The sequence below is a fragment of the Myotis daubentonii genome, chromosome 5, assembly GCF_963259705.1.
Source record: "Myotis daubentonii chromosome 5, mMyoDau2.1, whole genome shotgun sequence".
In the NCBI taxonomy this organism is placed as follows: Eukaryota; Metazoa; Chordata; class Mammalia; order Chiroptera; family Vespertilionidae; genus Myotis; species Myotis daubentonii.
The window spans coordinates 23,096,102-23,108,039 of record NC_081844.1 but is presented as its reverse complement, the minus strand read 5'-3'; the positions used below and the strand labels follow the sequence as shown (position 1 = coordinate 23,108,039).

At 56.6% G+C, this 11,938-nt stretch overlaps 1 pseudogene; it reads right to left on the bottom strand.

Annotated features, from left to right (window-relative positions):
* Window positions 1-1,697: 1,697 nt before the first annotated feature.
* LOC132234151 (NADH dehydrogenase [ubiquinone] 1 alpha subcomplex subunit 3-like) lies at window positions 1,698-2,068 on the bottom strand (annotated as a pseudogene).
* Between the last annotated feature and the right edge of the window lie 9,870 nt (window positions 2,069-11,938).

Here is an 11,938-nt window from a genome sequence, read left to right as displayed (position 1 = left end):
ACAACTAAATTTGACTCGAACCCCTCCCCCAAAACCAAGGGCCGGGCCTCCTTCAAGGTTGTGTCCCCAGCTCCTGGCCCCAAGGAGTACCCAGAAGTACAGCTGGTTGAACTGAGGTTGCACAGGCAGGACAGGCAAGGTGCACCGGGCGGGCAGCGCCACCTAGAGGCCAGACGGTGAATAGCCAAAGGCATGATCGCTGTAACTAACGGGTCAGGGACCAACCAGCGCAGCGCTGCGAGGGGAGGAGAGAGGCAGTGGGGGGCGTGAGAGCACCCTTACTTGCTGCTCCAGGGACAGAGCAGGATCAGCCTGGACATCACGGGTGTAAATGTCCTGCCCATCGAAATAACTTTTTAACGACGACTCTAAAGTAGATGACTCAGGAGGACCCTGGGAGTCTCTGCATTTCTGCCTCCGCCTTTTCTCAGGAAGTGCCCAGAGGGGAGAGCAGGCCAGCAGAGGAGTTCTGGGGGCACGATGAGAGGAGGGGCTGCTAGGACTGCACGCCCCCTACCTGGGATCATGGGAATCAAACTCACAACTTTTCCGTGCATGGGACAACACCCAACCAACTGAGCCACACTGGCCAGGGCGAGGGAGACACTCAGATCAGAAAACTAAGGGCCAGAAAGTTTCCATCATTTGCCCAAGGCCTTGCCCCAGGTCTACAGGGGTAAAGGACCTTGAATCAGCAGCCCACTGGTTTAGTCAGCCCTGTTGCCTCCGGGAGGGTGAGGGCATGCCCCTCAGGTCTTTGAACTTCAGGTGGTGAAAAGTTCAAGGTATTGCACAAGTCTCCCTCCTCCACCCCCCTCTCTCTGGTCAGGGAGAGTGAGGTCCTGTTGCCCCATGACCTGAAAAATGAATCAAAAGCCCCCTGGTGGGCAGGGGTGAATAATTGGACCTCTTCTCCCCACCTTAGCCCTGCTCTGGGTCAGCTGGTTCTGCGGGTTTACACCTGCTGGGCAGAGAACGCTGGCGTGATCTGATCCCCCTGGAGACACAGTGGTCTAGTCCAGCCACATTTAACAGCTATTTAAAGTGAGTTGAGCCCTAGCCGGTTTGGCTGGTTTGGCTCGGTGGCTATAGTGTCGGCCTGTGGACTAAAGGGTCCCAGAATACGTACCTTGGTTGCAGGCTCCTCCCCAGCTGGGCCCTGGTCGGGGCACATGCAGGAGGCAACCACTTGATGATTTTCTCACATTGACTTTTCTCTCTGTCTTTCTCTCTCTCTCTCTTTCCCTCTCCCTAAAAATCAATGGAAAAATATCCTCAAGTGAGGATTAACAACAACAAAACATAAATAAATAAAAATAAAGTGAGTCAAGTCGTGTTTAAATATTCTGGGCACCACAATAAGGAAAGTAAAAAGGAACAGTTTGTTTTCGGTGTTTTTGTTATAATATAGATGAAATGCACATAGAATCAACCGCTTAAGTTGTATAATTCCACAGCATTTAGTGCATTCACAATGTTGTGCAACCAGCATCCTCCTAGTTTCAAAATATTTCCATCACCCCAAGATAAACCCCACTCCCAGTCACTCCCCGCCCCCTCTAAGCCTCTGGTGGCAACCACCTGTCTACTCTGGTCTTTATAGATTTGCTTGTTCTGGACATCTCGCATACTTGGCATCATACAATAAGTGACCTTCTAGCCCAGCTCCTTTCATTCAGCAGAATGGTTTCTTATTTTCAGTTTTCACATTTTATTGGGGGCCACAGGGGAGGGGACCTCCTCCCTGTCCGTGGAGGGGTTCACAGTTTCTTCAGCCACTCCAGGCTTCGGCCCTGGGGGCCCCGGGGGTGGCTGGCCACACCGGGCATGTTCCCGTCATCTCAGGCGGGCACTGGTAGTTGTAGGTGTGACCTCATTGATCATGATGGCGAACTTGGTGTGGGGGCTGAAGCAGAGAGGCTCCTGATGGTGCAGTGCACGACCAGCAGCGGCTCCTTGGCCCAGGCATCCTTGATGAAGACGGCGATTCTCGCGGCCATCTTGGTCTCGGCAGCAACCAGCATAATGGCTTCTTTCTTTCTTCTTCCTTCCTTCCTTCCTTTCTTTCTTTCTTTCTTTCTTTCTTTCTTTCTTTCTTTCTTTCTTTCTTTCTCTTCCTTCCTTCCTTCCATCCTTCCTTCCTTCCTCACCTGAGCATATTTTTCCCATTGATATTTAGAGAGGGTAGAAGGAAGGAAGGGAGGGAGGGAGAGAGAAAGAGAGAGAAACATCAATTGGTTGCACATCTTGACCGGGATGGGAATGGAAGCCTAGACCATTCGGTGGGAGGGCCAACGCTCTAACCACTGGCCAGGGCCAGCATAATGGTTTTTGTTTTTTAAAATATTTTTATTGATTTCAGAGAGGAAGGGAGAGGGAGAGATAGAAGCATCAATGATGAGAGAGAATCATTGATCGGCTGCCTCCTGCATGCCCCCTACTGGGGATCGAACCAGCAACCCGGGCATGTGCCCTTGACTAGAATCGAACCTGGGACCGTTCAGTCCGCAGGCCACAATGCTCTATCCACTGAGCCAAACTGGCTAGGGCCAGCATAATGTTTCCGTGGTTCATCCACACTGTAACAGGTAGCAGGACTTCCTTCCTTTTTACAGGCTAATAATATTCCACCGAGTGGATGGACCTCACTCTGCCTATTCATTCATCTGCTGATGGACGTCTGGGCTGTTTCCACCTCTTGGTGGCTGCGAATAGCGCTGCTGTGTATAGGCCTGCCCATGTTCCTGTTTGCACACCTGTTTTCAATTCTTTTGGGGTCGAGGCCTAGAGGTGGGATTGCTGGGTTCTACGATAACTCAATGTTTAGCTTTTGAGGAAGATAAAATTACGTTGAATAATACATTTGTTTCACACAACATAGCCCACATACAATCACGTCAACATGTAACCAATATGAACATTATTGCAATCCTTTACGTTCTTTTTTCCTTACTAAAGTCTTTGAAACCCAATGTGCATTTTTCACTCAGAGCACATCTCAGTTTGGACCAGCTGCACTTCGAGCGCTCGTGGCTCATGGTGACCATCCTGGGCCATGAAGGTCAATCTAGACTCTAGCCTCACACCTCACTCTCCAGTTCTGTTGTACCTACAGACACATACATCCTGTTATGGACTGAATGTGTGCCTCCCCTCCCCCATCATATCTTAACACCCAACCCCAATGTGATGGTATTTGGGAGGTGATTAGGTCATAAGGGTGGAGCCCTCGTGAATGGGATTAGTGCCCTGATAAGAGACCCAGCCCACCGGCGTGTTCAGTGGTTGAGCATCGACCTATGAACCAGGAGGTCACAGTTCGATTCCCGGTCAGGGTATATGCTCGGGCTGTGGGCTTGATCCTATGTGGGGTGTGCAGGAGGCAGCCAATCAATGATTCTCTCTCATCATTGATGTTTGTATCTCTCTGTCCCTCTCCCTTCCTCTCTGAAATCAATAAAAAATATATATTTAAAAAAAGAGACCCAGCCCTGGCCTGTGTTTCTCAGTGGTTAGAGCATCAGCTAAGCACCGAAGGGTTGTGCGTTCAATTTCCGGTCAAGGGCATGTGCCTGGGTGCAGGAGGCAACCAATTAATGTGTCTCTCTCACATAGATGTTTCTCTCTCCCTCCCTCCCTCCTTCCCACTCTCTCTAAAAACCAATATAGAAAAGATCCTCATGTGAGGATTAACAGAAAAAAAAAAGAGAAAGACCCAGAGAGCTCCCTCATCCCTTCCACCATGCGAGGACACAGAAAGATGGTCTCACCAGGCGCCAAACCTGCCAACTGCTTCATATTGGGTTTCCAGCCTCCAGAACTGTGCGGAATAAATGTCTGTTGTTTATCAGCCACCCAGTCTGTGTTATTCTGTGACAGCAACCCGAATGGACAAATACTTGTCTTGACCAGGGACCTCAGGCTCCTAATCAATAAGCTTGGAGTCAGATAGGGAGAACTGTGTACGTGGACCCCTGGGGCTATCTGGCCCTGGGTGTGCGCACGGCCCAACCGCAGCAGCTCCTGATGCTATAAAAGCAGAGAACGTGACCTGACCTTTGCCTCCAGGAGGAGGTGGCTGCTGCAGAGGCCAGCACGCATGCCCAGGTGCCACCGCTGGCTCTCAGCTGCCTGTGGGCACCCTGGGTCAGGGGTCACCCCCTAGGCTGGTACAGAGCCCCGGATCGGGGTAGGGGATGGTGGCCTAGGTCAACAGGGACTCGGTGCTTCCACAGGATTGCTTTTTTGGGGGAATGTTTCCAGCTCCTTGGGGCAGACTGAGCCAGGCCTTGGGGCCACACCAGGCAGCCCTCTGATTCATCGTCCATGCGAGGACCCCAGAGTGGAGGCGGAGAGAGCGCCTTTAAATAGAGCTCAGCACCATCTGAGGCTGCAGGGCTGCTGGAAGGGAGCCAGCCGCCGCCCCTGACCTGGCCAGCCTCCCTCCAGATGGGGTTCACACACCACCCCCTCCCGCCTCTCTGCTTTCCCCTTCCGTTGCAGCCTCAAGCCGCCTGCCCTGCCAGGCCCAGGCTCAGATGTGCCGGCTTTCTGTAAATGTGAGATATAAAAAGAAGCGGGGAGCAGGCGCAGGGGTGGGCAATGGCCGCTGGCTCGCTGAGAGATGCCGCCCCCACACTGCCCAGCACGGCAAACACTCCCCCGCGGAGAGGAGCGGGCGTGCGCTTGCACGCAGACACTGTGACAAGCCGGCATTTCAAATCAGACATAAGGAGGCCAGCCAGCTGGGGGGAAGCCAAGTCTGACTTTGTAAAGGCCTCTCTCCTTGGCCGGAGCCAGGCCCTGGAAATCGCAGATTGCGTGGGATGCCCTCAGCTGAGGCGCGTCAAGCCTGCCCCGGGCTGTGACCCTCATGGAGGCACCGGGGCTCCGGCTGGCTGGCCTTCCCGGGCTCTGAGTGCCGGTGCAGGAAGGTGACAGATGCAGTAACATCAGGCGCCTGTCCTTTAGCTGCCCCTCACCTGCCTCCACTTGCACGCCCCCTGCTCCTCCATCAGCCGAACTGCGGCTCCCACTCAGCCAACCCCCGGCTGCCCGCTCAGGCGCCCACCTCCTGCCTCCGTCCACCCACTCTCCCCCGCACTCCTTTCACCCTCCAGCGCCAGCACTTTCTGCTGCTCCTTCAAGTGTACACTGAGCAGCTGTTCCAGGCCCAGGTCCAGGAGCTGGGGATGCCGGGCGCCGCCACCGTTCACATCCTCATGGGCTCGGTCAGATGGAGGAGACAGAGCACGGCAACAGCTACATCAACACACCAAACAGAAAACGCAGGCAAAGGGCAGATGACAGCTGGGACCTGTGCTGCGCAGGAGCAGCTCAGAGCACCTGGGGAGGCCGACCTTGGAGGGATCTTCCAGGCCTGAGGATGAGGGGGCAGGTAGGAGAAGGGGGAGGGGTCCAGCTTGCCTCTTGCTTTTCTGCAGGTCTCGTGTCCGCCTGACCCAGGCTAAGCCACGCACGTAGCGCTGCGTGAACGAATGAATGAATGAATGCACCCGCGTATGACAGCAGCACGCCGGCTCTGCAGCTGGCCGGGCCAGAAAGCGAACCCTGGCACCTTCGCTCCTCTCCCCAGCAACCTCCACTCGGCCTCTCTGGGCCTCAGGTTTCCGGCTGTAAATGATCCTCGTCGTAAAAACATAAATGCATCTGGCACTGTGCAGGGCATGCCTTCCCTTCTAGAGCTTTCCCCGGTTCTTCCCCCTCTGTCTCCAGCTCCCTGGGCCCCTGGGGAAGTGGAGCGCTCTGTCTTTAAGAGGGAGAAGGTAGGAGCCTCCCCACGCTGGCTCAGGGCCTCACTCCTCGGGCGGCCAAGCCAGTGCTGGGGCCGCTCCTCGGAACCACTCACACACTCTTGGCTTGGCCTAAATATATTGCAACCTCCGAGTCATCCCAGGGCCTAGACTTCCTGCCCGAGTGGGTGCCAAGGAAAACAAAAGCCACTGGAGGGAGAGGGTCAGCGACAGGAGGAGGAGGAGAACCCATGGGGCAGGTCTGAGAGGTGCCTCGAGGGTCCTGGTGCTGATGGGGATGCTGGGAAAGCTGAGGATGCGGCGCGGGGCGGGGGGGTCTCCCCCACACTGCACCCTGTTTCTCTCCTCAGCTCAGCAGCTCTGAGTCACCATTCTGGTAGCTGCTGGCCCAGAGCCAGGCTGGGTGGGACCTGAGGGCAGGAGGTGGGTGGGGAGACCTACTTTAGCCTCTGGTTTCTCCTCCCAGCCCACAGGGGCCTTGGGTCTCAGAGCTCACACCCTGATCCACACCCAGTTAATCCCGGAATCCCCACGCCCTCTGGCTCCCAGGGCCCCTGCTGCTGCCCCTGCCCACCCCTGGGAACCAGGAAGGAAGAAAAGGACTGCCCGTCTCCACCCACTAGGGCTCTGCTGATGCTACTGCCCAGCAGGCCCCCCACCGGGGGCTGAGGGGCCACCACCCCTCCCTCTGGGCAGACAGTACTCTTCGGCCGGGGCTGGTGGTCCTGCTGACCCCACTGACCCCTCCCCAAGATGCTGGAACCTGCCAGTTACCGCTACCACCAGGACTCAAGGCAAATTTGGGAAAATACATCAACATACACAATATTATTTTGTAGCGAAAGGTGTGTAGAGGCAGGACAGTGAAGGCAGGTGAGGAGCCTGACATCACACACACACACACACACACACACACACACACACACACCACACCCAGCAGCCACATCTGGAAACATTTTGAGTTGCCATGACAGTGGAAGGAGGCCCTACTGATATTGTTTCCAGCGAGACGAGGAAACTTTGGTTCTTGTCTTCTTTTCTTTTTTTAAATATTTTTATTGATTTCAGAGATCATGGGAGAGGGAGAGAGAGAAGCACTGATCAGCTGCCTCCTGCACACCTCCCACTGGGGATGGAGCCCGAAACCCAGGCATGTGCCCTTGACAGGAATCGAACCTGGGACACTTCAGTCCACAGGCCGACGCTCTAGCCACTGTCAAACCAGCCAGGGCGGTCCTTGTCTTTTTGAGGGAAAACCTTCACTCAAGAGACAAAATGTAGAAAAGCAAGAATTTCTTGACCACAGCAAAAAAATATAGCTGGCTGGGCTGCTCTGGCTCACTGAGGAGTCAGAGAAAAGGGGCCTTGGAGACAGGGTACGGGGGTTAGACCAGGATGAGCTGCTGCTGCCCACTGCTCCCCTGGGTGCAAGTCTCATGGGGTCCCTTAGAGGTTGGGGGATACGTGCCTGTGGGGGAAGGAGAGGAGCAGGAGGAAGGGCATTCCTTGCTCCCTGGAGGGAGAGTGCACTGGGACCTTCATTTTCGGGGGGTTTTGAAGTCTGGGTGTTTAGGGGAGGTCTTAGGGATGCATCAATAGAATATTCATCAGCTTTATGCTGATGTACCAACATGAGCTTTGTTCTCTTAATTTGTCTGTCCTTGGGTGTTGTCGACAAATGGCGCTTAATTGGATTTCTGTTAACTGTCTCCCTAAGATGATTTACTAGTAAACAGGCTAACTGCAAGAGGGGAAGTCCCCATGCACCAGGAGCAGGGGACAGGTGCGCTAGGGCCGTGGTCGGCAAACCGCGGCTCTCGAGCCACATGCGGCTCTTTGGCCCCTTGAGTGTGCTCTTCCACAAAATACCACGTGTGGGCATGCACGTACAGTGCGATTGAAACTTCGTGGCCCATGTGCAGAAGTCGGTTTTCAGAAAGGAGATAGATGAAACAAGTATACAAGACGAGTGTGGATGGGAGAGTTGGAAGGGGTCGACCTCAGCGAATGTACCTCAATCAGATTGAGGACATTTTTAGCAAAGGCCAGCTTAGGAGTACCCTAATTAAGTTAATAACAATGTACCTACCTATATAGTTTGTTTAAAAAATTTGGCTCTCAAAAGAAATTTCAATCGTTGTACTGTTGATATTTGGCTCTGTTGACTAATGAGTTTGCCGACCACTGTGCTAGGGTAATAATCCAGGACAATCCGAGCATGTGTGCGTGTGTGCCTGGCTGTGTGCGACCCTCTGGGCCTAGATTCAGTTTAGGGTGTTGAGGTCAAGCCCACTCGCCACCTGTCGGATCTCACCAGAAGCCGCGTCCGTCCGTGGGTGGGAACCGTGGCCCTGGGGCCGGACCCTGGCTCCAGCTTTCAGGAACAGGGCTGGCTTTCATCGCAGGGGGACCACTGCGAGGGCAGAGGATGTGTAGGCCCCTTCCTCCCGAGAGAGTCATGAGAAAGAGGGACAAGCTTGAGGCATAAGGAAGGAGGCAAGGGAATTGGGGACACCCAGATGGTCCTGGGGGGCAGAGGTGCTGCTGACTGTCAGGTCCCCAAGGGCCCCCCTCGCACACTCCCCCCTCCGTGGCCTCATCCCCAGGAGGGAGAGGGAAGCGCCCCCACCCGGTGGGAAGGAAAGCTTTGGTGGTCCCAGGGCACGCCCCTTCGCCAAGCCTCCGTGTCTGACCAGCTTCACACCCACCCCTCTGGGGAGGGAATGCCTTATCTCAAACAACATGACGGCACTTTGCAGATGCCAGCGCCTGTTTATAAGACAGCATCTGTGGGAAGTCGGAGGGTAGCTGGGGAATACGTGGAACTCAGTGCTGCAGACTTGAACCCAAGAGGGAGAGGGTCCCAGGAGCCCCGTCCCCACCCACACTGAGTGAATGCGATGCCTCCAGGGAGGCAGCAGTGAGTAATTGCAGGCTTGGCCTTCCCCCGGGCAAGACGCCAAAATAAGGTTAATTCCGGAAGGGTGGGTCAAAACAGAGGCGAGAAGGGAGGGAGGGGGCCTCAGGTGGAGGCCGGTTGGCCATGGGCCGGCCTGCAGTCCAGGTCCAGGCCCCTCCTGGCCTCAAAAAGGACCCTGATTGGGAGGGTGGTGTCCGATGGGCCCTCCCTGACTGCCCTGGGGTCTAAAGGGCAAAGCACTGAGCTACTTCCTGTTCCAGACACCAGCCAGGGGGCCAGCCTTCCCAGCCCAGCAATTTGATTTTGCTCAGTAAATAATGACCACACACACACACACACACACACACACACTGACACACAAACCACCTTTGTCCTTTTCCCCTTTTCAACCCCCTGGGGGAGCGTGTACACATCCGCCCCTGGGGGTGTTTTCATCTTTGAAAGGAGAAAAAAGATCTCAGAGACACCTAGCAAGTGGGCACACCTGGTGGGTGCTCAGCTGTGGGCTCAGGGAAGGAAAGAGAGAGAGGGGGAGGGGGAGAAAGGGAGGGGAGAGGGGGAGAGAGAGAAAAAGAGAGAGAGAGAGAGAGAGAGGGGGAGGGGGAGAAAGGGAGGGGAGAGGGGGAGAGAGAGAAAAAGAGAGAGAGAGGGGGGGGGAGGGGGAGAAAGGGAGGGGAGAGGGGGAGAGAGAGAAAAAGAGAGAGAGAGAGAGAGAGAGAGAGAGAGCGAGAGCGTGAGCTGCCCATTGGTGGCAGGGGCAGGGAGACTCAGGTGCTCTCTCCTTATTTGTGAACAGGAGGTTGGTTGCTGGGTTCATAGAAGCAAAGATCCCTACCCACCCCTTTCTCCCACCCGAATCCAGGAGAGAAAAACACACCAATGGACGTTGTCTGATTAGATGTGCCTTTGCCCGGTGCCTCAAGTCCTTCAGCTAGAAAAGGGGGCTCGTGAAAGCGCCTGCTTTAACTCTGACCCAGGCGTGCAGGAGGGTTGACTAAGTGAATACAAGCGCACGCAGCACCAGCTGGCAGCCAGCATCAATGCAAGTCTCTTCTTAGCACAGGGTGTGTCATCTGGCCTGTAGCTAACCGGAAGCCCCGGGCCGGATGCTTCCTCTCCAGCGGCCCTTGAACACTCCCAGGGTCTTCTGAGGGTGCTTCTCGGGCGGCTCCGTCAACAGAAGGGACTGGGCATGAAGCCTGTTAACGCGGCTAACTCCCCAACTTGTCTTCCCAGGCTCCACGATGGAGCAGGTTTCCAAGATTCCAACTCAGCTCCCTCCAGCCCCTGAGGACGGCCCTGTGCCCCTGTCAGGCCCTTGGGACAACTTCCCAAACTGTAGGAAACTGAGGCCCAGACCAGTGAGGTAGCTCAGGCGGGGTGTGGGGGGGTGGGGGTGGGGAGGGGGATTACCCCTGGGCAACAGGGCAGCTAGGACGGTGTTGGCAGACATAGCTGTGCCTGCATTTACCTGGGACACGTGGGTCCCCGGCCCAGCCCCAGAGACCCTGGGGTTTCTCAGAGCTCAGAGTTGAAGGCGTCCCGGTGAGCCTCGCGGGGTCCCCTGGCTGCACACTCCGCAGCCTTGGAGGGGAAAGAACCTGGCCCTGGGCGGCCATGAGGAGGGCAAGGTCTGCATCCACATCACCATTTCCCAATCACTTCTGCAAACAGCACCTGGGACAGAAAAGGCTCTGTGTATTGGCCTGCTTGGTCCATCCCCTCACTCCCCCCCCCCCCCCCCCCCCCCGTCAGGCCAGGCCTCAGAGGTGCTGCCCACAGCTGCCCCTCCAGGAAAGGGTTAACAGGAAGCGCCTGGCGCCCTGCAGCCACAGAAGCCCATTGTTCTCCAGCCGCCGCCTCCCCCTCCCTCATCCAGGAAGACCCTGTGGGGAGCCCCTTCAAAAGGTCCAGGCCGGTGTCTCGCGGTGTCTCCGGGCTGCAGGCCAGCGTTTCGGGAGGCCGGGAGTGTGGGCTCTGGAAAAGGAAACTCCTCGCGAGAGGGCCAGGGCACAGCTGTCACCACCAAGTCTCAGGGGCTTTCTGAGTGAGGGGGGCTGAGCCCGGCCGCCCCAGGAGAAGCCCTCCCCCACAGTGCCCATCTGGAAGCCAGCGGCTTTGATCGTGAGCCTTTAGTAGAGGAAGGCTCCTGTCCCTCCCCCCCCCCCCCCCTTTCTATGCCCCAGCAGCATCTCTGGGCCGGAAAGTTTCACACCCCTCCCCTCCTCCATCCGACTTCAGATCTCCTCTCCGCCCCGTCCTGTCAGCTTCTGATCAGCCCACGCTGCTGGAGGGGGCTGTGTGCTCTGGCGGGGCGGCCTATATTTGGGGGGCACAGGAAGGAGGGGGGCTGTGAGCAATTCCCTGGGAGACCCCGGGGGGTGGGCAGGGCGAAGCCGAGCAGCTGGCAACCAGATGTGGGTGGAGAGGCTGAGTCGGAAATTAATTGGTGCCAGTCGGGTGGCAGGCGGGGAAGACAGGAACCTAGGGGGCCCAAGAGCGGCCTAGGGGCGGGCGGGAGGGGGGGCGGTGAATGCTGAGATGATTTCTTAACTGACAGTTAACCATGTGCTGGTGTGGGGCGGTGTGATCTGGGGAGCATGGGCCAGGAGGCTGGGATGTCTGCTGAGCAGGCCGGGAGCTGAGCCTGGGGCGGCCTCTGGCCTGAGTGTGCAGGCGGAGGGCCTTAGCCCCTGGCCTCAGCTTTCCGGAACACAAATTTGGGGAGACCTAAAGTCATTTTAGCACAGAATGGGTGGAATAACCCCTGAGGCCGAACCTCAGGAAGCAGATATAAAGTGTCCCCCTAAGAGCAACCCTGGACACAGGAGGGGGCGGTCTGGGCTCCCCAGAGCAAGGTATGGGGGCGCTGGGTTCCCCTGGACTCCGATGTGGGGTTCTGGGCTCCCCTGGACACGTGGGGGGGTTTCAGCATGGCTAGGGCAAGTAGCATGAGTCTCAAGCTCCAGCAACCCCCATTTTCCTTCCGCTTTTTCTGCCTTTATCCTGATTCTCAGCCCACCCCCAGCCCCGGGGCTCCCAGCGTGGTCTCTGGCTCCCCGCGTGGCCCCTGAGCTCCGCCTTCGTATTTGTAAAGGTGGGGACGCTGCCAACCTCTGAAGGTCTGGGCAGAATCCGGAAGGGACCGGTTTGGGGGTGAGAAGCGTGGCCGGGCCCACCCACTGCACTGGGAATTCTTGCAAACTGCTCCGCGCGGTGCACAGGGTGGGGTGGGGGCGGGGCC